Source organism: Hyperolius riggenbachi, chromosome 6 (assembly GCF_040937935.1).
Source record: "Hyperolius riggenbachi isolate aHypRig1 chromosome 6, aHypRig1.pri, whole genome shotgun sequence".
In the NCBI taxonomy this organism is placed as follows: domain Eukaryota; kingdom Metazoa; phylum Chordata; class Amphibia; order Anura; family Hyperoliidae; genus Hyperolius; species Hyperolius riggenbachi.
The window spans coordinates 142,097,196-142,120,350 of record NC_090651.1 but is presented as its reverse complement, the minus strand read 5'-3'; the positions used below and the strand labels follow the sequence as shown (position 1 = coordinate 142,120,350).

Sequence of the window (23,155 nt, the reverse complement as noted above, 5' to 3'; positions counted from 1 at the left end):
CCTGTGTCTGTCCCTGTGTCAGTGCTTTTGTGCTACTGTGCATGTCAAGCAGTGACAGCCGTTGGGAAAGGACGCAGGGCGCGTGTGTGTGCGCTGCGGGCGGGTGCACGTGGCAGGCGGGTGCGCACATGGCAGGCGTGCGGGTGCTCGTTTTTAAACGGGCTTAGTTCAGCTAGTATATAATAAAACCAAAACTCTCCAAGTTTCAGCCAAAAATAAAACCTAAAGATTGTATTCTTTTAGGGGCTGTCCTTGCCCCTATAGCGAAGTAGGAAACAATAAACCCAAAATATATTATTATGGATTTATAAAGTGCCAACGTATTCCGTGGCGCTGACATATTTTGTGATTCCAGATGGATTCTATGCCTAAGAAAATACAGGGCATCTTAACCTACACTTGAAATATACCTTGCTCTATATTAAGGAATGTGATGGTAGTATTTACACAGATGCACAGCTGTGTTTGTTTGTTTTTTATTGATATTGTTATCTATGGTTATGTATATTTATTCTTTAAAAGAATATTGCATAAAAGTAGTAGATGTCAGTTCAGAGGCAACCTTTCATAGACCTGATGATCAAGCACACCCAGCTAGAAACTCTTTACCGCATCTTTGTGGTTGGATATGACACAGAATCAAACTGTGCCAGCTGTTTGGTGGGGAGTATTAAGTGGTAATAAATTTTATGAAAATATGTACTTGCATAGTTACCTTAGGGACTGAACTTTTTAAATAGTTATGTCAAGAGGGTATCCCACTGTTACTTTATAAACTATGGGCTTGTAATTAGGGATGGACGCAAAACTGAAAAAAAATCACCTTTATTTCCAAATAAAATATTGGCGCCATACATTGTGATAGGGACATAATTTAAATGGTTTTATAACCGGGACAAATGGGCAAATACATTTCATGGGTTTTAATTACAGTAGCATGCATTATTTAAAAACTATAAAGGCCGAAAACTGAAAAATAATATTTTTTTGTCCTATTTTCCAATTAAAACACATTTAGAATAAAATAATTCTTGGCATAATGTCCCACCTAAAAAAAGCCTAATTGGTGGCGAAAAAAACAAGATATAGTTAATTTCATTGTGATAAGTAATGATAAAGTTATAGACGAATGAATGGAAGGAGCGCTGAAAGGTGAAAATTGCTCTGGTGCTCAAGGGGTAAAACCCCTCAGTTGTGAAGTGGTTAAAATTAAAATTAATGGTAATAAAAACCATTATGCATTTATTGCATAAAGGTTATACAGGACAAAAACATAAATAAATAAATAAGCAGATGTATTTAGTAAGGGACATTGGTATTTTTTTTTCCTAGACATATTTTAGCTCCTGTTTGTCAATTCCAGAAAACAATAGTGCATTGTTTTCACTGGACAGGTTGTCCGGCTGTTTTGTAACTGGAGGTAGAGTATGAATACCTGTAAAACACATACCATCATCCATCAATTCACGGAAATTACACTACTTACAGTATAGTGGGTAGCAGTGATGAGCGAAAATGCCAATATTCTTTTTGCAGTAATTTTCACAAAAATAATAAGTAAATATTTGATCGAAAATAAGTTTTGTTGTTTTTTGCGTTTATCGTGGATTTTCACAGCAAAAAAATAGATTTATTTTTTTTTTTTGCAAAAAATAGTTGCGGTAAAAATATTAGGGTTTTTTTGGTGTTTTTGTGGCAAAAAAATAGATTTTTTGTGACATTTTTTTAAGTCCAAAAATTGGATTTTCAATGCAAAAATGACTTTGGCGAAAATTCCCAAGCAACGCTGGTATATAGTAACCAGGTCTCTGCCAAATACAGTATGTATTCATGAAAGGGGAAGTGCAGAAAAGGGTAGTCTATACTGGTTATGTAGATCTGTGTAGGTAACATAGTGACATTGTTACTTTGGTTAAAAATGAGATATCAAGTTCAATCATCTATCAAGTTCAACTAGAAAAAAAATCACTGTCCTGCACCCACACATATTCTAATTGATCCAAAGGAAGGCGATAAAACTTTACAAGGCTTGGGCCCATTACACTAAAAAAAAAAAAAAATCTCCCCAACTTCAGATGGCAGTCAGATGAATACCTGAATTAACTATGACGGGAATTACCTAGTTATTATAGTCATGGATGTCCTTCAATGCAGGGAAAACATCCATCTTTTTTTTGTTTTTGTTGCAAATATAGAATTTGCCATAACTACTTCCTGTGGTAAGATATTCCTCATTTTAACCACTGATGTATTTATACATGTTAATCTGATCACCTTTCAGTTGTCTTTTTTTCCAAGCTAAATAAGTCAGTTTGTCCAACCTTTTTTGGTTAGTGAGACCTTACATCTCTCTTGATTAATTTAGATGCCCATTTTTGTTCCTGTTCTAACACATCATTGTCCTTGTATAGTGTGGTGCCCAAAACTGTATGTATTTTTATAAGATATTCTGAAGGACTACTTAAGTGATTTTGGCTGTCCACTCTCAGACAACAACTGTATGAGTTTCATAGGTTATCAGAATGTTGGGACTGCCCCCTAGGTTCAGCCCCAATATGGTTCCTCTCCTGCCTGATCCAACGTTGTGACTAGCCAACAGTATCCTCAACCAGGGATGAGATCAGGAGCACACCAATCCAATATAGTAATGTAACATACTGTAGATACTGGCAGGAACCAGACTTTGTAGGGGCCTACAACACTCATCCTAATTTCTCAGATAATCCTCCTTGGAACTTCGGCAAAGACCCTTTTTGGTTTCTGAACCAGCTGAGGCCCCATTCTGTTTTCAGACTCAAATGGAGTGGATTGATGGCTGCTGGACTGGGACAAGGATCCTGTCAAAATGGGGAGAAATGTGGATGGTTTCTTCTGCTTAAACTTTAAACTGTTTTTGTGTGTTTGTTTGTTTGTTTGTTTTCTTTGCGTGCAAAAAGTGATATGCTAATGCAAGCATGTGTCACACTCAACCACTAGGAATGTGCTATGGGCAGGCATAACATGGATTAAAAAAGAGAAAAGAGGGAAATATCTCACCATATAAACAGCACCACTCCAAGGTATAGTCAAAAAATATATAACAAGTTTATTTGTATCAAAACACATAGCAGTTATATGGACACATAATTAAAAACATTTAAAACCATCCACACTCCCTTGAGTTCAGTATAAAGTGCTAGGCAGTGAACACTGTGAAACAAAGGTGCAAAACAACAAACACATGAATACCTACAATGGCCATCTATATTAAATAATTCTGGTGGAGGCTAGTGAGGGCATAGGAGAACATATATACTTCACCCAGGTAGGTAGACCAGGATTCCCAAGGAGAGTGTGAGCATCTCAAGGTACAGGGCGTACAAGTCCACCGGTTCCGTGGGACGTAACCCCTGTATTCATTTGATAACAAGTGTGTGTAGATTAAAGCTTGCCAGGTAAAAAATTATACAAATATATGTGGTTATACTATACCTATGATCTCAAGGGAGTGTGGATGGTTTTCAATGTTGTTAATTGTGTGTCCATACAACTGCTATGTGTTTTGATACAAATAAACTTGTTATATATTTTTGACTGTACCCTGGAGTGGTTGAATCCAGAAAGTGATATGCACTCATTGCTGTCTCATCAGTTGTTACACCCCATGTCTGAATTTATGAAGATGCAAATTAAACAAGTTGGCTTGTTTTGGTCCTTATTCCATGTACACCGAAGTTCTGGAGCTGCAGGTGTCACTCCATATTGAACCTCCTTGAGTTTCAAAATGTATAACATCAAAATGAAGGATGAGGATTTTTTTGCCACACTCGGTGAATTATTGCAGTCATTGAGCATAAGCAGATATCTTTAAATGTGCCCTCAAAACTCACTTTTTCAGTCAAGCATACACTCTACCTTAGGCCATTTCCCCTTTGACCTCTGGCCAAGTTACACTGCTACTAGATAACCTAAAACACACTTCCTCTAGGTATGAATATTGTATAATACCCTTCCTCTTGTTCCCCCTATTCCTTCAGATTGTAAGCTTGATTGTAAGGGTTCTCTCACCCTTTTGAGTCTTGGGATTTGTTACAGATTTATTCATATTACTTTTGTCACTGTAAATACCAATTCTGTATTCTATATTGATTCTGTATCTTGCATCAACTCTGTATTTCATATATTGGTATATACCATTGTCTGTATTATTTTGTACCCCATGTACTGTATGTTTCTTACTTTTTACAAAGCCACAGAATATGTTGGCGCTTTTAAATCCATAATAATAAGCTTTTGATGAATCCAACAGGACAGGAGTCCCCTGCATCAAAACATTCCTATGCTTTCTATAAATTATGAATATCTGTTGTGTATGCATAGGGATGCAGAGAAATCTTTTTTACATTCAATGGCTTCAATTCATAAGGGCCTGAGCCCACTGATTGAGTTGTGTCCACTTTTCAGTTAAACATCAATGTTTTAGAGATGCTGAAAAGCGGACAGAAGTGGATACAACTGCATAAGTGGGCTCAGGCCCTAAAGGACTGTTCGATTAAATAAAAAAAATAAATCTGGTCAGTAAAATACCGCATTTGGTGTTTTAGACTTTTTTTTTGCCAATTCATAAAGATTTTTACAGGTGCGGTAGAAGCTCAGTAATTTACCAAAAAACATGGCTTCAATTCACAAAGTCATTCGGTGAAAAGTAGAACAGCTGTGGGAAAGGTCTATGTTCTGCTACTGTGATGTTCTCCCACTTCTGTGCAGCAACAGCATTACAATAGTAAGAGACATCCCCAGCATCCCTTAGATGTACATGATCCCTCCTAGTCCCTCTGAATCTGTGTATTAGCCTTTCTTAACATTTTATTTAATAGCCTGTGTTTAGGTGAACTTCCAAGAAATTTGAGACATGCCATTCTTAGATGATTTCAGCACTTGCTCCTCAGCGTCTTCAAACAGGAACCTTAAGGGTTACTTGTCTAAAGGGCTGCAGGGGAATCTCTTTCGTGCCGGCTCTCTCCTCATCCCTCCTGAGAACATATATGAGCCAATAGAAGCACTAGCATGAGGGGGAGGCTCTTCCTACTGGCTCTCTGCTGGAGGTAAATAACGAACGTTACTGGGCTTTACCGCATGCTGCAATCTTTATCAATTGACATTTACTGACGTGGTGAGGTATTTACTGCATATTAAGTCGATAATTTACCTCACTGCTCAGTAATTTCAGCTTGCTATGTGGTAACAACCTTTATGAATTGACATTTCACCAAAGGTTCTGTAAAATCAGCTGTTTTCTGCATTACCGCATGTGGTAATGTTTTATGAATAGAAGCCATAAACTTGTTTTATATATTCTCTGTCATTAGGTTACTGTAATTTCTGCTATGTTTATTTCTGGGGGTCTGAGGTATTTTTCATAAAGGTGCTAAACAGGTACACGACACCATATTCAGACCACAGGATAAAAAAGAGTACATTGAAACATGATGGGCTTGATTCACAAAGCCGTGCAAACTGTTTAACGCGGGTGTGCTAAACAGTTAGCACGTGAAGTGCCGTTCGCGGACTTTTGCGCGCGCAAAGTGCCGCGATTCGCGCGATCGCGGACTTTTGCTAGCGCAATTTGCCGTGATTCGCTCGAAAGTTAGCACGCCTGTGCTAAACAGTTTGCACGGCTTTGTGAATCAAGCCCGATGTCTGTTATGATGAAATTCTATACAATTTGTAGTATTAAAAGGTTATAATTATTTATACTCTTTTTAATTGCTTAATATAACTTGGCATTCATGGATGGTAAACATGAAAGTCTCCAGTCTCGTATGAGCTCTAAGTCTAAGGCCTGGTGCACACCAGAGGAGTTTTTCTGAGCGTTTTGAGTTTTTGAAACCTCCTGCTAATGTTATCCTATGTGTCTATGCACACTGGAGCGATGAGATTTTGTAAAAAAAAAACCATAGCATTACATTGGGAAGAGCTTTTGAAACCTCTAGCGTTTGGGCAGCTTTTCTGGTGTGTCTCAGCCCTAAGAGAAGTATAGCTGTTTCCTGAAGATGTCATAAAAATGTCCAGGCAGATGCTTTCAAATGACTCTCTTGACAAACATAAGCTACACTCACCTAGCACAATCAGATTAAACAGACAAAACCTGGAACAGCATGTTTTAAAGAATTTGTAGTATTTTCCTTGTGGGCTCCATGTCGAAACGAATGACAAAAATATGCCTAAAGAAACGGACAGTTTTAAAGACTAGTATCAGCGAACAAGCAGTTCTTTCACTTTTCATAACATATAGATATTTCATTTCAGATTCAATTATAGCATTATGTTATAAAGAATGTGTAGATGTCAGAATAATAAATATAACTTTCTGCAAAACATTTTTGCTTAGAATATGTTTTCTTAGCTCAGTCGTAGTTACTGCTGCACACATTCAAATATTCTATCATGATGGATCCTCTGTACCTTATGAATGCAAAGTGGTGTTTGTGTATATATACTATAGTATGAACAAATGTAGTGAATATCATGTATTAGTAGAGTGTCAATATATTCCAGAACATTAAGGCTGCTTACACACTAAGACGTTACAGGCACACGTTACTGCGCCTGTAACGTGCGTTCCCCCAACGCACAGCAATGTAACACAAGTGGGCTGTTCACACAGCCCACGTTGCGTTACATGTAACGCTGCACGTTGTTCGGAAAGTGCAGCATGCTACGGCGTTAGAGCGGCTATAGCCACGTTAGACTGTTTGCACATGCGCAGTGGGGGGTGAGAGGAGGCGGGGAGATGCTGCTACAGTAGCCGCGCACATGGCTACTTCACTGCACTGGCGGCCGCTGATTGGCCGGCGAAATCACGTGATGCGGAGTGTCTCGCTCCGCATCACGTGGTCCCGCCGGCCAATCAGCGCCACTCTGGGAGACCTTATACGGATAGAGCCGCCTAACGCGGCTCACTCTACCGTCCTCTCCCACACCACCATACGTTGCATTAGGTGCACGTTATGCGACCTTAACGTGCACCTAACGTAACGTCTTGGTGTGCAAGTAGCCTTAAGGTCTACATAGAACTATTTCACCAATGCATTCCCTCTGGAGGAGTCTGCAATTGATTGTTACCTAGTACACAGTTATACTGTTTACTGTAGGGCCAATTTGGTTGTGTGCAGATACATCTGACAGACAGTATTGTTTTTGATAGAAGCTAGGAAAACCTGAGGATAACCACCATAAACACAGTGAGAACACCTGAATATATTCTTTTTTACGTTTAACCATTTCGTTTAACCATATTCGTTTAACCATTTCAGCCCGCAGGGATTTTTCACCTTATGCATCAGAGCAATTTTCACCTCCCATTAATTCGCTAATAACTTTATCACTACTTATCACAATTTATTGATCTATATCTTGTTTTTTACGCCACTAATTAGGCTTTCTTTGGGTGGTACATTTTGCTAAGAATTATTTTTTTATAAATGCATTTTAACAGGATTAATAAGAAAAAAAATGGAAAAAAAATCATTATTTCTCAGTTTTCAACCATTATAGCTTTTAAATAATCCACACTACCATAATTAAAACCTATGTATTTTATTTGCCCGTTCATGACACCCTTTAAATTTTGTCCCTATCACAATGTATGGCGCCACTATTTTATTTGGAAATAAAGGTGCATTTTTTCCGTTTTGCGTCCATCACTATTTACAAGCTTATAATTTAAAAAATGTTCCTAGTATACTCCCTTCAAATACATATTTAAAAAGTTCAGACCCTTAGGTAACTATTTACAGTGGGTTGCAAAAGTATTCGGCCCCCTTGAAGTTTTCCACATTTTGTCACATTACTGCCCCAAACATGCATCAATTTTATTGGAATTCCACGTGAAAGACCAATACAAAGTGGTGTATGTGATGATTTGCTCAGCTGCCTGTGCAGGCAGCCAGCCTTTTGACCATTGTGTAGGTTTGCATGCTGCAGGACTCTGGAAAGAAGAGCTTCTGTCAGTTTTGCAGCTTGTGCTTGCAGAGGAATTTGCATACGTTGTCATGCAAATTGCCTGGCCACATTCATTGGAGGCGTGTACTATAAGTACTATGTCTTTCCCACAATGCTTCGCTGTTCATAAGGATTTCGTCCTATGTAACACTCCTGGTGGGGTGTCAGCCTTGCTCTCTGTTTGAACATCAGCTTAGAGTAATTCCTGAATCTGCGCTAGGCAGATTTCCCTAGTGCAGTTAGGATTGTATTATCTGTATTGCCTGTTCTGTCTTGTCTTGCCTGTTGCCATTGTCCAGTCCCTACGGTGGTCGACAGGAAATGGTTCTGATCTCTGTTCTTGGAGTATAGCTGGTGCAGCGGTTGCTACCAGCTATCTCTTCTGTTCTGTCTCCTGGGATCGCGCTAGCTACTTTTCGCTAGCGCTGGGGATCCTTCTGTTCTGTCTCCTGGGATCGCGCTAGCTACTTTTCGCTAGCGCTGGGGATCCTTCTGTTCTGTCTCCTGGGATCGCGCTAGCTACTTTTCGCTAGCGCTGGGGATCCTTCTGTTCTGTCTCCTGGGATCGCGCTAGCTACTTTTCGCTAGCGCTGGGGATCCTTCTGTTCTGTCTTCTGGGATCGCGCTAGCCACTTTTCGCTAGCGCTGGGGATCCTTCTGTTCTGCTACTCTGTACCTGGATCGCGCTAGCCACTTTTCGCTAGTGCTGTGGATCCTATCTCTCGCTTGTCCCTGTTTTCGTGTGTCTGTCTTGTCTGCTACGCTTGCTGGAGGCTTAGTGAGGTAACCGTTAAGCAAGCGCTCGCGTCCTCTGTTTCATGTTTGTCTGTTAATGATTAGTTAGGCGTGCTTGTCTCTATTGTGCTTATCACGTGGAGACCGCGCATAACCGTGTGCACTGTTGCGAATGAGTGCGGTGTTCGCGGTTAGCTAGCATTTGTTATTTTCCGTATCTCCTCATTGTATTATTTACTGTGCCTTTGCTACCCTCGTATTCTGTCCTGATCTGCCTTGTGTCACGTCTGGCGATCGCACCTCTCGCGATCGCGTTCCTATTTCATATCTGCTGTTGTGTGTGCGTGGTCGCGGGGTGGCGACTGGATTGGCGCACATACATACAACCTGTCCCTTTGCTCGTTCTCATTCGCAATCGCCTGTCTTGCGATTGCGTTCTGCGCTTCGTACAAATTCCTGTCTGGCATTTGTGGAGGTACAGAGGATTGGTTCCTCTGCACTCCCCAGCGCCATCTGCCAACAGGAATTTTCCCTCTACGGGTGCGTAGCACCTTTTGCTGGGTGCCTGCAAATATACGCTTGTGGAGGATTTCCGCCGTATCAGCGCACGCGTTGTGCGCTGATCACGGAGAAAGTTCCACAATCGTTACAGTGTACACGTGAGAAGTGGATCGAAAATCATACATCATTCCAAACATTTTTTACAAATAAATAACTGCAAAGTGGGGTGTGCGTAATTATTCGGCCCCCTGAGTCAATACTTTGTAGAACCATCTTTTGTTGCAATTACAGCTGCCAGTCTTTTAGGGTATGTCTCTACCAGCTTTGCACATCTAGAGACTGAAATTCTTGCCCATTCTTCTTTGCAAAACAGCTCCAGCTCAGTCAGATTAGATGGACAGCGTTTGTGAACAGCAGTTTTCAGATCTTGCCACAGATTCTCGAATGGATTTAGATCTGGACTTTGACTGGTCCATTCTAACACATAGATATGTTTTGTTTTAAACCATTCCATTGTTGCCCTGGCTTTATGTTTAGGGTCATTGTCCTGCTGGAAGGTGAACCTCCACCCCAGTCTCAAGTCTTTTGCAGTCTCCAAGAGGTTTTCTTCCAAGATTGCCCTGTATTTGGCTCCATCCATCTTCCCATCAACTCTGACCAGCTTCCCCCCGAGCATGATGCTGCCACCACCATATTTGACAGTGGAGATGGTGTGTTCAGAGTGATGTGCAGTGTTAGTTTTCCGCCACACATAACGTTTTGCATTTTGGCCAAAAAGTTCCATTTTGGTCTCATCTGACCAGAGCACCTTCTTCCACATGGTTGCTGTGTCCCCCACATCGCTTTTGGCAAACTGCAAACGGGGCTTCTTATGCTTTCTGTTAACAATGACTTTCTTCTTGCCACTCTTCCATAAAGGCCAACTTTGTACAAGCATGACTACTAGTTGTCCTATGGACAGAGTGTCCCACCTGAGCTGTAGATCTCTGCAGCTCGTCCAGAGTCACCATGGGCCTCTTGACTGCATTTCTGATCAGCCCTCTCCTTGTTTGGCCTGTGAGTTTAGATGGACGGCCTTTTCTCGGTAGGTTTACAATTGTGCCATACTCCTTCCATTTCTGAATGATCGTTCGAACAATGCTCCGTTGGATGTTCAAGGCTTTGGAAATCTTTTTGTAGACTAAGCTTGCTTTAAATGTCTCAATAACTTTATCCCTGACCTGTCTGGTGTGTTCTTTGGACTTCATGGTGTTGTTGCTCCCAATATTCTCTTGGATAACCTCTGAGGCCCTCACAGAGCAGCTGTATTTGTACTGACATTAGATTACACACTGGTGCACTCTATTTAGTCATTAGCACTCATCAGGCAATGTCTATAGGCAACTGACTGCTCTCAGATCAAAGGGGGCCGAATAATTATGCACACACCACTTTGCAGTTATTTATTTGTAAAAAATGTTTGGAATCATGTATGATTTTCGTTCCACTTCTCGTGTGTACACCACTTTGTATTGATCTTTCATGTAGAATTCCAATAAAATTGATTCATGTTTGTGGCAGTAATGTGACACAATGTGGAAAACTTCAAGGGGGCTGAATACTTTTGCAACCCACTGTATGTCTTTTTTTTTTTAATTGTAATTTTTTTTCCATTAAAAATGTTATTTGGGTAATATTTTGGTATGGGAAATAAACAGTTAATTTTTAATGTTATTATATGTGTAAATTGTAATGTAAAAAATATGTAGATGTAGTTTTACTACCTTGAGTTTGCTTTTTTTTCCTTGTGCGTCTCACTAACCGGAAGCACAAGGAGGACACAGAAAATTTTACGTGCAGAAAGACTGAAGCCTCTTGTAAGAGCGCTTTGGTTTTTCTGCTAGGGACATGGATCGGTGATCGGGAACCATGTTCCCGTTCACTGATCCCAGGGCCACTGGGGGACCGCACCGGGGCATGCCCGCCATCGTACGCGGGAGCGCGCTGAAGCGCGGCACCGCAGCAGAGCAGCTGCCCGGACGTGAGCATCACATCTGGGCGGCAGAAATGGTTAAAGGACACATCTGAGCAAAAAAAAATCTCATAAGTTTATATTCTCTTAAAGGACAGGTCTGAGCCTAAAAAAAACAACAACAAAAAAACAATAAGACAAGACCTACTTACCTGGGGCTTTCTCCAGCCCCTGGTAGCCTATCTGCCCCTCGCCACAGCTCCAGTGTCCCTGAATCCCCTCCGTTGCAAATGCCAACCTCGCATCATGAAAGAGCGCACAGCCGCGCAGCCTGTGATTGCGCTCCCGTAGTTCTGCGCAGGTGCAGTTGTTCTTCATCCCTGCAGAATGCTTCAGGCTACAGGAGCATGATTGTGCGCGCTCGTGCAGGCGCACTAGATGTTGACCTGGCGAGGTTGGCATCTGCAACGGAGGGGATCCGGGACACCGGAGCTGCGGCAAGGGACAGATAGGCTACCAGGGGCTGGAGGAAGCCTCAGGTAATTATATCTTGTTTTATTTTTTGTTTCTTTTTGCTCAGACCTTTCCTTTAAGAAAATATGTAGGCCCATATGCAGCACACCTTTTCACCAAGTTTTGTCCTAGGAGATAATTTTTAATCTTCTGGTAAAAATAACTTTTTGGTATTTTGCAAATGAAAAAAAAAAGTCGGTGGAAGAGTACTGTCAAAATTATTCCGTTAATTTTTTGCTTCCTGATGGCCTAAAAAGTATGTTATTGACAAGGTGTAAAAATACCAACTTGGAGAAAAGTAAGGGGAAAAAGTGAATTGCATATGGGCCACAGTCATTTTTATAGTACTGGTATTTATTTTTCATGCTTTATTCTATAATTTTTTTTATGGTATTTATTAGAAAAAAAAATATTTAAACTCACACAGATACAAATGTGACATTTTAACTCACCTACTGATTAGATAAGTAAATTTTATAAAGAAAAGGAAAGGTTTATTGTGCTGCAAGATATTAATTTTTAAGGCTTGGTTTAACCACTTCCGGATTCTCGGAGCGTATATACACGCCCCTGAATCCAGAAGTGTATACCATGGAAACGGCCGCTCGTATGAGCGGCCGTTCCATGTCAGTTCCCGGAGGGTGTCTCCGTGAACACCCTGCGAGCCGATCGGCGGCTCGCAGGGTAAATGTAAACACACGGGGAAGATCTTCCCCGGTGTTTACATGTATACGGCGCTGCTGCGCAGCAGCGCCGTAGAGGAGATCGGCGATCCCCGGCCTCTGATTGGCCGGGGATCACCGGCATCTGATAGGCTAAAGCCTATCCCATCAGGCGCAGGACGGAAATCCGTCCTGCGCCGCTCACAGGGGGAGGGAGAGGAAGGGAAGGGGAAGGAGGCCAGGAAGCGCTGCGGAGGGGGGCTTTGAAGAGCCCCCCCCCCGCAAGCGCAAGCAGCCGGCGGCGATCAGACCCCCCCAGCAGGACATCCCCCTAGTGGGGAAAAAAGGGGGGAAGTCTGATCGCCCTGGCTGCTAGCTGATCTGTGCTGTGGGCTGGAGAGCCCACGCTGCACAGATCAGCATAAAATAACATGGTGTGGAAGTGGTTAAAGTGGTCAGATGCATAATGCACGTATTATAAGTGTGAACTGCAATGGAGACTGGACATAGACTTGCCTGCATGCAGCGAGTTAGAATAACACGATCAGGTTCATTGCAGTACTGTGAACAGGCCCATAGAATTGTATGGGCAGTGATTTGGCATGCAGAATTATTAACCCTTAGGGCCCTTTTCCACCAGCGCTGGCTGAATCGCAAAAACGCAAACCGCTAGCGACTTTACAATCGCTACGGTTTGCTGTTTAACATAGGAATCGCGGTAGGTCATTTCCACTACCGCGATTAGTTTTTGCCGGGAACGCGAACGCGCGGTGGAGCGATATTTGCCGTGATTTTGCTATGCAGTGCATAGCATAGCAAAATCGCGGCCGCGAACGTCGGGGAATCGCTGGTAATTGCGATTCAGCAATCGCTAGAGTTCAGCGTGAACGCTAGCGATTGCTAGTGGAAAAGGGCCCTTAGTGAAAACTATTTGCAATAAATCCAGGGCTAGTGAGATTTTATTACAAAATATGTTCTGCATGTGCAGCATATGAATTATTTTGGTAACGTTTTGGCAATTTTCACTAAAACCGTAAAGAATTCAGAATGTTTGCCATCTAATAGAATAATTTTTTTAAACAAATCCTGTCCTGTTTGTTGTATCACAGAGTTTTTCTTGTTGAGCCGAGCTGTATATTAATGCAAACCTGAGGTGAAAATACTGTATAAACCTTTGAGATAATTTTATGTCTATTACTAAAGGTAAATGTAACATAGAATTCAGTCTTATATTTTTATGTTCAGTTTAAGGGCTTCATTTTAAGACTTATTTCTAAAGGGGCCCGTACACCTAACGATTTTCCCGCCGATATACGGCCGATTCGATCACAGTGATCGAATCGGCTGTGAAATCGCCGCGCACACCGCTGACAGAACGATCGATTTCCCTCCGAAATCGATCGTTCACGCCGATTCCCGTCGATCCGTCCGTGCAGAAGATTTTTGTCGATCGCCGGCGGGTTGGGAGTGCGTCGATAGCGGCGTTCGAATGCCCGACGACCGATGCAATACAGCGAGTATACATTACCTGTTCCGGGCCGGCGCGAGTCCCCTGGTCCCCGCTGTCTTCTTTCCACGCTGGGTTCCGGACCATCTGCAGCTACACAGAACATCCTGTCCCAGCAGGAAGTTTAAACAGTAGAGCGCCCTCTACTGTTTAAACTTCCTCTGGACAGGAAGTTCAGTAGCTGCAGGAACGGTCTGGAGCCCGGAGCGGAGAAGAAGACAGCGGGGACCAGGGGACTCGCACCGGCCGGAACAGGTAATGTGGGGAGGGGGGGGGGGGGGGGGGGTAGGTGGCAGCTCCACAGATTGTGATCGGTTTCAGGCTGAAATCGATTCACAATCTGTTTGGAGTAAAGGTGGCCATATGATCCCTCTCTGATCAGATTCGATCAGAGAGGGATCTATCTGTTGGTCGAATCTGATGGCAAATCGACCAGTGTATGGCCACCTTAAAGAGCAGCCATGACAAACGGGTGTAACTAGGTGGGCCCCAAGGTGTCGGGACCCCCCAACTACTTAACTTCCCTTTCTCTGATAACTCTAGCTCAGGTGTTTTTGTGGCTACACATGTTATGGGTGTGAAGATCCTGATGGCCACACTTGTTTTATGAGCATTGTTACATGGGCCCCAGACTGTGAGGGTCACTAAAGGTGGCCACACACGATACAATAAAATGATCCGATTTTACGGCAATTCGATAAAAACGATCGGATCTCCCGAAAAAATCGAAAGCTTTTTTTTCATTCGACTGAAAAATCCGATCGGATTTCCCGTTTTCTTCGATTTTTATCGATCCGGAATGCCAGTTATTTTTCTTCAATCTTTCTAAAGATTGTATGGTGTGTGTTAGATTGTCAGTTTATTAATATACACACCCTAGCAATTTTGGCATAGCTTCCAATCATTTTTATCATAATTGGGGAAAAATGTAACATACGTGTGTGATACATTGGTCAGATTTTTTTAAATGCTACAATCAGTCAGAAAAATTGATTGCAATTCTTAAATTGAACAGATATTTAAAAAATTGTATGGTGTGTGGCCACCTAAGAAGAGACAACGGAAGGCTTGTATAACGTTAAGGGGCCCCATTAAAGTTTTGCTGGGGGCCCCATGATTTGTAGTTACACATCTCTTTTGCTGAGGTGATAGATCAGAAATAGTGACCAATTCAACCTTCTAGCACTAAAGCTTTCTCAGAAGCCTTTTCTCACTCTCTTTACTTTTTAGGAAATTTAATTAATTCTACAAGTTGTTTGACATATATAACTGTAGTTTTTTAACACCTGTGCTGGAAAACAGAAAGGGACATCAGACAAATTCTTCACAGGGCTAGTACTTTATGTACCTATGTTTATCTCATCATGTCACATGACATTTTAGGTATGTTTTAACCACTTCCTGCAGTATAGACATTTATAAGCATACTATTTGTGCACCTTTTGACAAATAGGGTGTTTATATAATTCCAGCTATTCGGACGAAGGGAACATGCATGCGTGCCGTTGGGCGTGCGTGCACAAGTATGCTCATGCAGGCATGCATATTTGTCCCCTTAGAGTGACACTGAAGTGAATTAAAAAACTTATGATATAATATATGTGTATAATATGTGTAGTACAGATAATTAATAGAACATTAGTAGCAAAGAAAAGAGTCTCATATTTTTATTTTCAGTTATATAGCTTTTTTTTTTTTTTTATAACAGTGCATCATACTCTAATATTTGCAGTTTACAAGCTACAGTGTATTTTAAACTATAAAACAGAGCAGCACTAATGACCCTTTGAACTTTCCTGCAGTTAAACCTTAACCTCCCTGCCGTTCTGATTATATGCGGCGCACGGCCGTGGGAAGGTTTCTTTTTTTTGCTATTTTTTTTTTTAGCATGTAGCTAGCCTAGCGCTAGCTACATGCTTCCCCCCTCCCTTCGCTATTCCGCCCACCCCTCCGATCCCCGCCGGCGCAAATACCCAACAGGAAATCCCGTTCTGAATGGGATTTCCTGTATGGATTTCCCCCGTGGCCATAGCGACGATCGGACTGACATCATTGACGTCATGATGTCAGAGGGAGTCCCGATCCACCCCATAGTGCAGCCTGGCGCTGATTGGCCAGGTTGCACAAGGGGTGTGCGGGGGGGGGCCCTCTTTCGCGGCGGATCGGCGGCGAGCGGCGCCGATTGAAACAAACACGCAGCTAGCAAAGTGCTAGCTGTGTGTTTGAAAAAAAATTATGCAAATCGGCCCACTAGGGCCTGAGGAATCTTCTTCGGGGGGTAACCGGCAAGGAGGTTAAACAAAACAAGAAACATGGAGAGACAGGTTTAGATGGGTGCTTCAGCAAACAGCACTGTAGCCACTAAGTTTGGTCAGAGAGCTCAGTGAAGCTCTTTTGCATAGATAACAACTGAAGTTTCTTAACTCTTCCTGTACTGGAATCAATATCAGACTCATATATCAAGATATAGAAGATGATTGATTAGCACCAGTTGCTGGCTGACAGCTGACTCTATGTAGTCGCTCCTGTTGGTGGTTGTGCTCACAGTCCAGAGGTTACATCCACAGATAGTAGAAAGAAACAATATGGAGCACCAACTCTTGCTATTCAGGTTTATTGCGTGTACATAGGCTTACAGGTATACCAGTAGGTTAGGGTGGAGGTACCGGCCTGACAGCCGTTTCGCGGCACCTGCCGCTTTCTCAAAGGCACAAAAGGTAACTTTTGTGCCTTTGAGAAAGCGGCAGGTGCCGCGAAACGGCTGTCAGGCCGGTACCTCCACCCTAACCTACTGGTATACCTGTAAGCCTATGTACACGCAATAAACCTGAATAGCAAGAGTTGGTGCTCCATATTGTTTCTTTCTACTATCTGTGGATGTCAGACTCATATATGTGCTACTAATGCTTCTATTGCTTATCTGTACTACACATACAAAGCATTATCTCATGAGTTTATTTTCACTTTTCCTTTAAAGGGATACTGTAGGGTGGTCGGGGGAAAATGAGTTGAACTTACCCAGGGCTTCTAATGGCCCCCCGCAGACATCCTGTACCCACGGAGCCACTCACCAATGCTCCGACCCCGCCTCCGGTTCACTTCTGGAATTTCAGACTTTAAAGTCTGAAAACCACTGCCCCTGCACAGCTGCATCCTCGCTCCCGCTGATGTCACCAGGAGAGTATTGCACAAGCCCAGTATGGTCTTTGGTCTGCGCAGTATGCTCCTGGTGCCATCAGCGGGAGCGAGGACACGGCAATGCAGGCGCAGTGGTTTTCTGACTTTAAAGTCAGAAATTCCAGAAGTGAACTGGAGGCGGGGCCGGAGCATCGGTGAATGACTGCGCGGGTACAGGATGTCTGTGGGGGACCATTAGAAGCCCCGGGTAACGTCAACTCATTTTCCCCCGACCCCCCTACAGTATCCCTTTAAAGGGACACTGTAGGGGGGTCAGGGGAAAATGAGTTGAAGTTACCTGGCGCTTCTAATGCTCCCCCACAGACATGCTGTGCCCGCACAGCCACTCCCCAATGCTCTGGCCCCGCCTCTGGTTCACTTCTGGAATTTCAGACTTTAAAGTCTGAAAACCACTGCGCCTGCATTGCAGTGTCCTCACTCCCGCTGATGGCACCAGGATCGTACTGCGCAGGCCCACTATGGTCTGAGCCTACGCCGTGCGCTCCTGGTGTCATCAGGGGAAGTGAGGACACGGCAATGCAGGCGCAGTGGTTTTCAGACTTTAAAGTCTGAAATTCTAGAAGTGAACTAGAGGCGAGGGCCGGATCATTGAGGAGTGGCTGCACGGGCACAGCATGTCTTTGGGGGACCATTAGAAGCCCTGGGTAACTTCAACTCATTTTCCCCCGACCCCCCTACAGTATCCCTTTAAGCCCATGTCAGGAAGTGTTTAGTACTGGATAAGTGGTTTAAAAGTATTATATATGAAGTAGTGGCAGAGCAGCCATTCCACATACTTTGTGTAAACAAACAAACAAACAACATATTTTCTCTCACTACATGGCCACTTTAATGAAATTCAGCAATGGCAGCCTTCATTCATATTTTTCCCTTTGTATAGTTTCCATAAAGCAGAACTACAGTTTGTTTCACTTGATCCATAATGGCCATCTTATTTCCTAATCACAGTTTATTAGACCAAGACTGTTAAACTATGTTACCACCATCTGCATCTGATTAAACTGAAGCTACTTTAAAGCAGTCCCAGTGTGACAGATTCCACTCAGAAGAAAAAATGCTGTCAACCAAAAATTGTACTCATTTTTCTATGTATGGAAAATGTTGCAATTCAATTCCATTAAATTATTGTAATGAAATGATGCCAGACCTGGCCTAGGAAACAATAGAAAACTACGTCCAACAGAGAAGTAAATGTACTGTTTTCAGCTCACTGAAGGAATGGCTTTTTGAGTACGGTCTACACTCAGGAGGATTAAGTATACTTGTACTTGATGTGTCTTACACAAAGAGCAATATTTCCTTCAGAATCACTATTGTTTTATGTAGCCTAGTTCATATTTGAAATGCTGCTCACCTATTCGTAACTTATTCCTGTCACAAACTTACTGGCAAATCCGATAACCATTTTCATCCTGATTTTCAAGACAACCTTTTGAGCGGTTTTCCTCTCCAAGACCGCATGCATTAAAGGAATACTTAAATCATTTTAAAAAAATGACTTTTACTCACCTGGGGCTCCCCTCAGCCCCCTGCAGCTGAACGGTGCCCTCGCCGTGTCCCTCCGATGCGCTGGTCTCGCCGGCGGCCACTTCCGGTTTGGCCGTCACCGGCCGACAGGCTGTGAACGCGGCTGATTATCCGCGTCCCCGGACGCAATAGCATTGTAGAAGGCGCTATTGCGTCCGGGGACGCGGATAATCAGCCGCGTTCACAGTCTGTCGGCCGGTGACGGCTAAACCGGAAGTGGCCGCCGGCGAGACCAGCCGCATCGGAGGGACACGGTGAGGGCACCGTTCAGCTGCAGGGGGCTGAGGGAAGCCCCAGGTGAGTAAAAGTCATTTTTTTTAATGACTTAAGTATTCCTTTAATGATGTTTAAACATGCATTAACTAATTTTTAAAGCATTTTTGAGGTAGTGGAATTTTTTACATTAGAGATCATACACCAGCAATCACTGCTATTTACAGACTACTCTATAAACACAGCAATATCTGCCTATTGACCATTTCAGGAAACAAACCTGTTTTGGGTCAGTGCAGTAAATGGAGAAGACATCTTATGGAGAGCTGAACAAGTGAGGGTTAGAGGTTTGAACTGGATTACCTTGCTAACTAGCAGCCAGTGAAGGGATTGGCAAAGAGGGACAGTTTCAGAGAAGTGGATGGACAACTGGAAAATACAAATGGCAAAGTTCAGAAGAGGTGCCACTCTGCATTTTGGTATGACACAGAGTAGGATGTTCAGATAATAGATTTGAGTGTCATCAGCATAGATGTGATACTAAAAACGTCATGAGTACCGGTATATTGATTGTCCTAGATTATGAGTATAGATGAAGGAAAAAAAGGTTTTTAAGAAAAAAACGTTGGGGCACAACTGAGCAGTAGTTAGTATATGATTGTGAAAGAACAACCAAACAGGTATGAGGAGATTCAAGATCGTGTTAGGCCCTTGGTGGCTAGTAATGAAAGGGTCTGGAGAAACAGATAATGACCATGTCAGGGGCTTAGCAGAGGTTGAAGACCACTAGTATGGAAAACTGGCCTTTGCTACCAGAAGGTTGTTGTCCTTTGGTAAATACTGTTTCAGTGAAACTGTGATGGTAGAAACCATACTGAAGGTAGTCAAATGAGAAATCCATAGAGAGGCAGTCAGACAGATCTAAATGGACATGCTATTCCAGCAGCTTAGACACAAAAAGAAGTAGTAAGATAGGACAATTGCATTTTGCTTATTAGCAGTATTATGATAGCATGTTTGAAGGGGGAATGGACATTGTAGTAGAGAGAAAGAGGATAAAAATACATGTGAAAGCAGGGATTAAGGATGAGTAAAGTTGGGGATGAGATGAAATGGAATAGCGTCTAAAGCACTGGTAGGAGGGTTGTGAAGATTAGTGAAAAATTATGTTGTTCAGTTAAGGCAATAATGGCTATTAGTGAGGAGGAGTTTAGAGTGAGCGACTGGACAAGCAGATGTGTTTGGATGGAACTGTTTAAACTACAGTATCTTGCATATAAAATATGATGTATCGAAAAAAAATACTGTGTGCTAAAATCAAATTTCATATTACTTTGATGATTTTTGCTGGAAACTAAACAACAAGGCGTGTGTGTGTGTGTGTGTGTGTGTGTGTGTGTGTGTGTGTGTGTGTGTGTGTGGGGGGGGGGTAAGGTTTGAACATGGTAAAAGTTAAGAACTGGTTAGGGTTAGGTGTTGTCTAGGAGTGTTTAGAGTGTTTATGTTAGAGGGATTTTTTATGGTTTGCCAGCAGCAAGGGAAGTGGTTACCAAAAGGGTGGTAGGTTAACCACTTGAGGACCGTAGGCTTTACCCCCCTTAAGGACCAGACCCTTTTTTTCATTCAGACCACTGCAGCTTTCATGGTTTATTGCTCGCTCATACAACCTACCACCTAAATGAATTTTGGCTCCTTTTCTTGTCACTAATAAAGCTTTCTTTTGGTGCTATTTGATTGCTGCTGCGATTTTTACTTTTTATTATATTCATCAAAAAAGACATGAATTTTGTCAAAAAAATGATTTTTTTAACTTTCTGTGCTGACATTTTTCAAATAAAGTAAAATTTCTGTATACATGCAGCACGAAAAATGTGGACAAACATGTTTTTGATAAAAAAAAACCCATTCAGCCTATATTTATTGGTTTGGGTAAAAGTTATAGCGTTTACAAACTATGGTGCAAAAAGTGAATTTTCCCATTTTGTAGCATCTCTGACTTTTCTGACCACCTGTCATGTTTCATGAGGGGCTAGAATTCCAGGATAGTATAAATACCCCCCAAATGACCCCATTTTGAAAAGAAGACATCCCAAAGTATTCACTGAGAGGCATAGTGAGTTCATAGAAGATATTATTTTTTGTCACAAGTTAGCGGAAAATGACAATTTGTGACAAGAAAAAAAAAAAAAGTTTCCATTTCTGCTAACTTGTGACAAAAAAAAAAATGAAATCTGCCACGGACTCACCATGCCCTTCTCTGAATACCTTGAAGTGTCTACTTTCCAAAATGGGGTCACTTGTGGGGTGTGTTTACTGTCCTCCCATTTTGGGGGGTGCTAATTTGTAAGCACCCCTGTAAAGCCTAAAGGTGCTCATTGGACTTTGGGCCCCTTAGCGCACTTAGGGTGTAAAAAAGTGCCACACATGCGGTACCGCCATACTCAGGAGACGTAGTATAATGTGTTTTGTGGTGTATTTTTACACATATCCATGCTGGGTGGGAGAAATATCTCTGTAAATGACAATTGTTTGATTTTTTTTTTTACACACAATTGTCCATTTACAGAGATATTTCTCCCACTCAGCATGGGTATGTGTAAAAATACACCCCATAACACATTATACTACTTCTCCTGAGTACGGCGATACCACATGTGTGGCACTTTTTTGCACCCTAACTGCGCTAAGGGGCCCAAAGTCCAATGAGTACCTTTAGGATTTCACAGGTCATTTTTGTTTCAAGACTACTCCTCACGGTTTAGGGCCCCTAAAATGCCAGGGCAGTATAGGAACCCCACTAATGACCCCATTTTACAAAGAAGACACCCCAAGGTATTCCATTAGGAGTATGGTGAGTTCATAGAAGATTTTATATTTTGTCACAAGTTAGCGGAAATTGATTTTAATTGTTTTTTTTTCACAAAGTGTCATTTTCCGCTAATTTGTGACAAAATATAAAATCTTCTATGAACTCACCATACTCCTAACGGAATACCTTTGGGTGTCTTCTTTCTAGAATGGGGTCATTTGTGGGGTTCCTATACTGCCTTGGCATTTTAGGGGCCCTAAACCGTGAGGAGTAGTCTTGAAACCAAATGTCGCAAAATGACCTGTGAAATCCTAAAGGTAATCATTGGACTTTGGGCCCCTTAGCGTACTTAGGGTGTAAAAAAGTGCCACACATGTAGTACCGCCGCACTCAGGAGAAGTAGTATAATGTGTTTTGTGGTGTATTTTTACACATACCCATGCTGGGTGGGAGAAATATCTCTGTAAATGACAATTGTTTGATTTTTTTTTACACACAATTGTCCATTTACAGAGAGATTTCTCCCACCCAGCATTTGTATGTGTAAAAATACACCCCAAAACACATTATACTACTTCTCCTGAGTACGGTGATACCACATGTGTGACACTTTTTTGCAGCCTAGGTGCGCTAAGGGGCCCAACGTCCTATTCACAGGTCATTTTGAGGCATTTGTTTTCTAGACTACTCCTCACGGTTTAGGGCCCCTAAAATGCCAGGGCAGTATAGGAACCCCACAAGTGACCCCATTTTAGAAAGAAGACACCCGAAGGTATTACGTTAGGTGTATGGCGAATTCATAGAAGATTTTATTTTTTGTCACAAGTTAGTGAAAAATGACACTTTGTGAAACAAAAACAATAAAAAATCAATTTCCGCCAACTTTTGACATGGGGTCTCTTGTGGGGTTCCTATACCGCCCTGGCATTTTACGGGCCCAAAACCAAACCGTGAGTAGTCTGAAAACCAAATGTCTCAAAATGACTGTTCAGGGGTATAAGCATCTGCAAATTTTGATGACAGGTGGTCTATGAGGGGGCAAATTTTGTGGAACCGGTCATAAGCAGGGTGGCCTCTTACATGACAGGTTGTATTGGGCCTGATGTGATGGATAGGAGTGCTAGGGGGGTGACAGGAGGTGATTGATGGGTGTCTCAGGGGGTGGTTAGAGGGGAAAATAGATGCAATCAATGCACTGGGGAGGTGATCGGAAGGGGGTCTGAGGGGGATCTGAGGGTTTGGCCGAGTGATCAGGAGCCCACACGGGGCAAATTAGGGCCTGATCTGATGGGTAGGTGTGCTAGGGGGTGACAGGAGGTGATTGATGGGTGTCTCAAGGTGTGATTAGAGGGGGGAGTAGATGCAAGCAATGCACTGGCGAGGTGATCAGGGCTGGGGTCTGAGGGCGTTCTGAAGGTGTGGGCGGGTGATTAAGTGCCCTAGGGGCAGATAGGGGTCTAATCTGATGGGTAGCAGTGACAGGGGGTGATTGATGGGTAATTGGTGGGTGTTTAGGGCAGAGAACAGATGTAAACAATGCACTTGGGAGGTGATCT

At 42.6% G+C, this 23,155-nt stretch overlaps 1 protein-coding gene across 6 annotated transcripts in view; it reads left to right on the top strand.

Annotated features, from left to right (window-relative positions):
• The window catches only part of COL11A1 (collagen type XI alpha 1 chain), a 782,075-nt gene that overhangs the window by 148,598 nt on the left and 610,322 nt on the right, over positions 1-23,155 (top strand). The window lies entirely within an intron of this gene.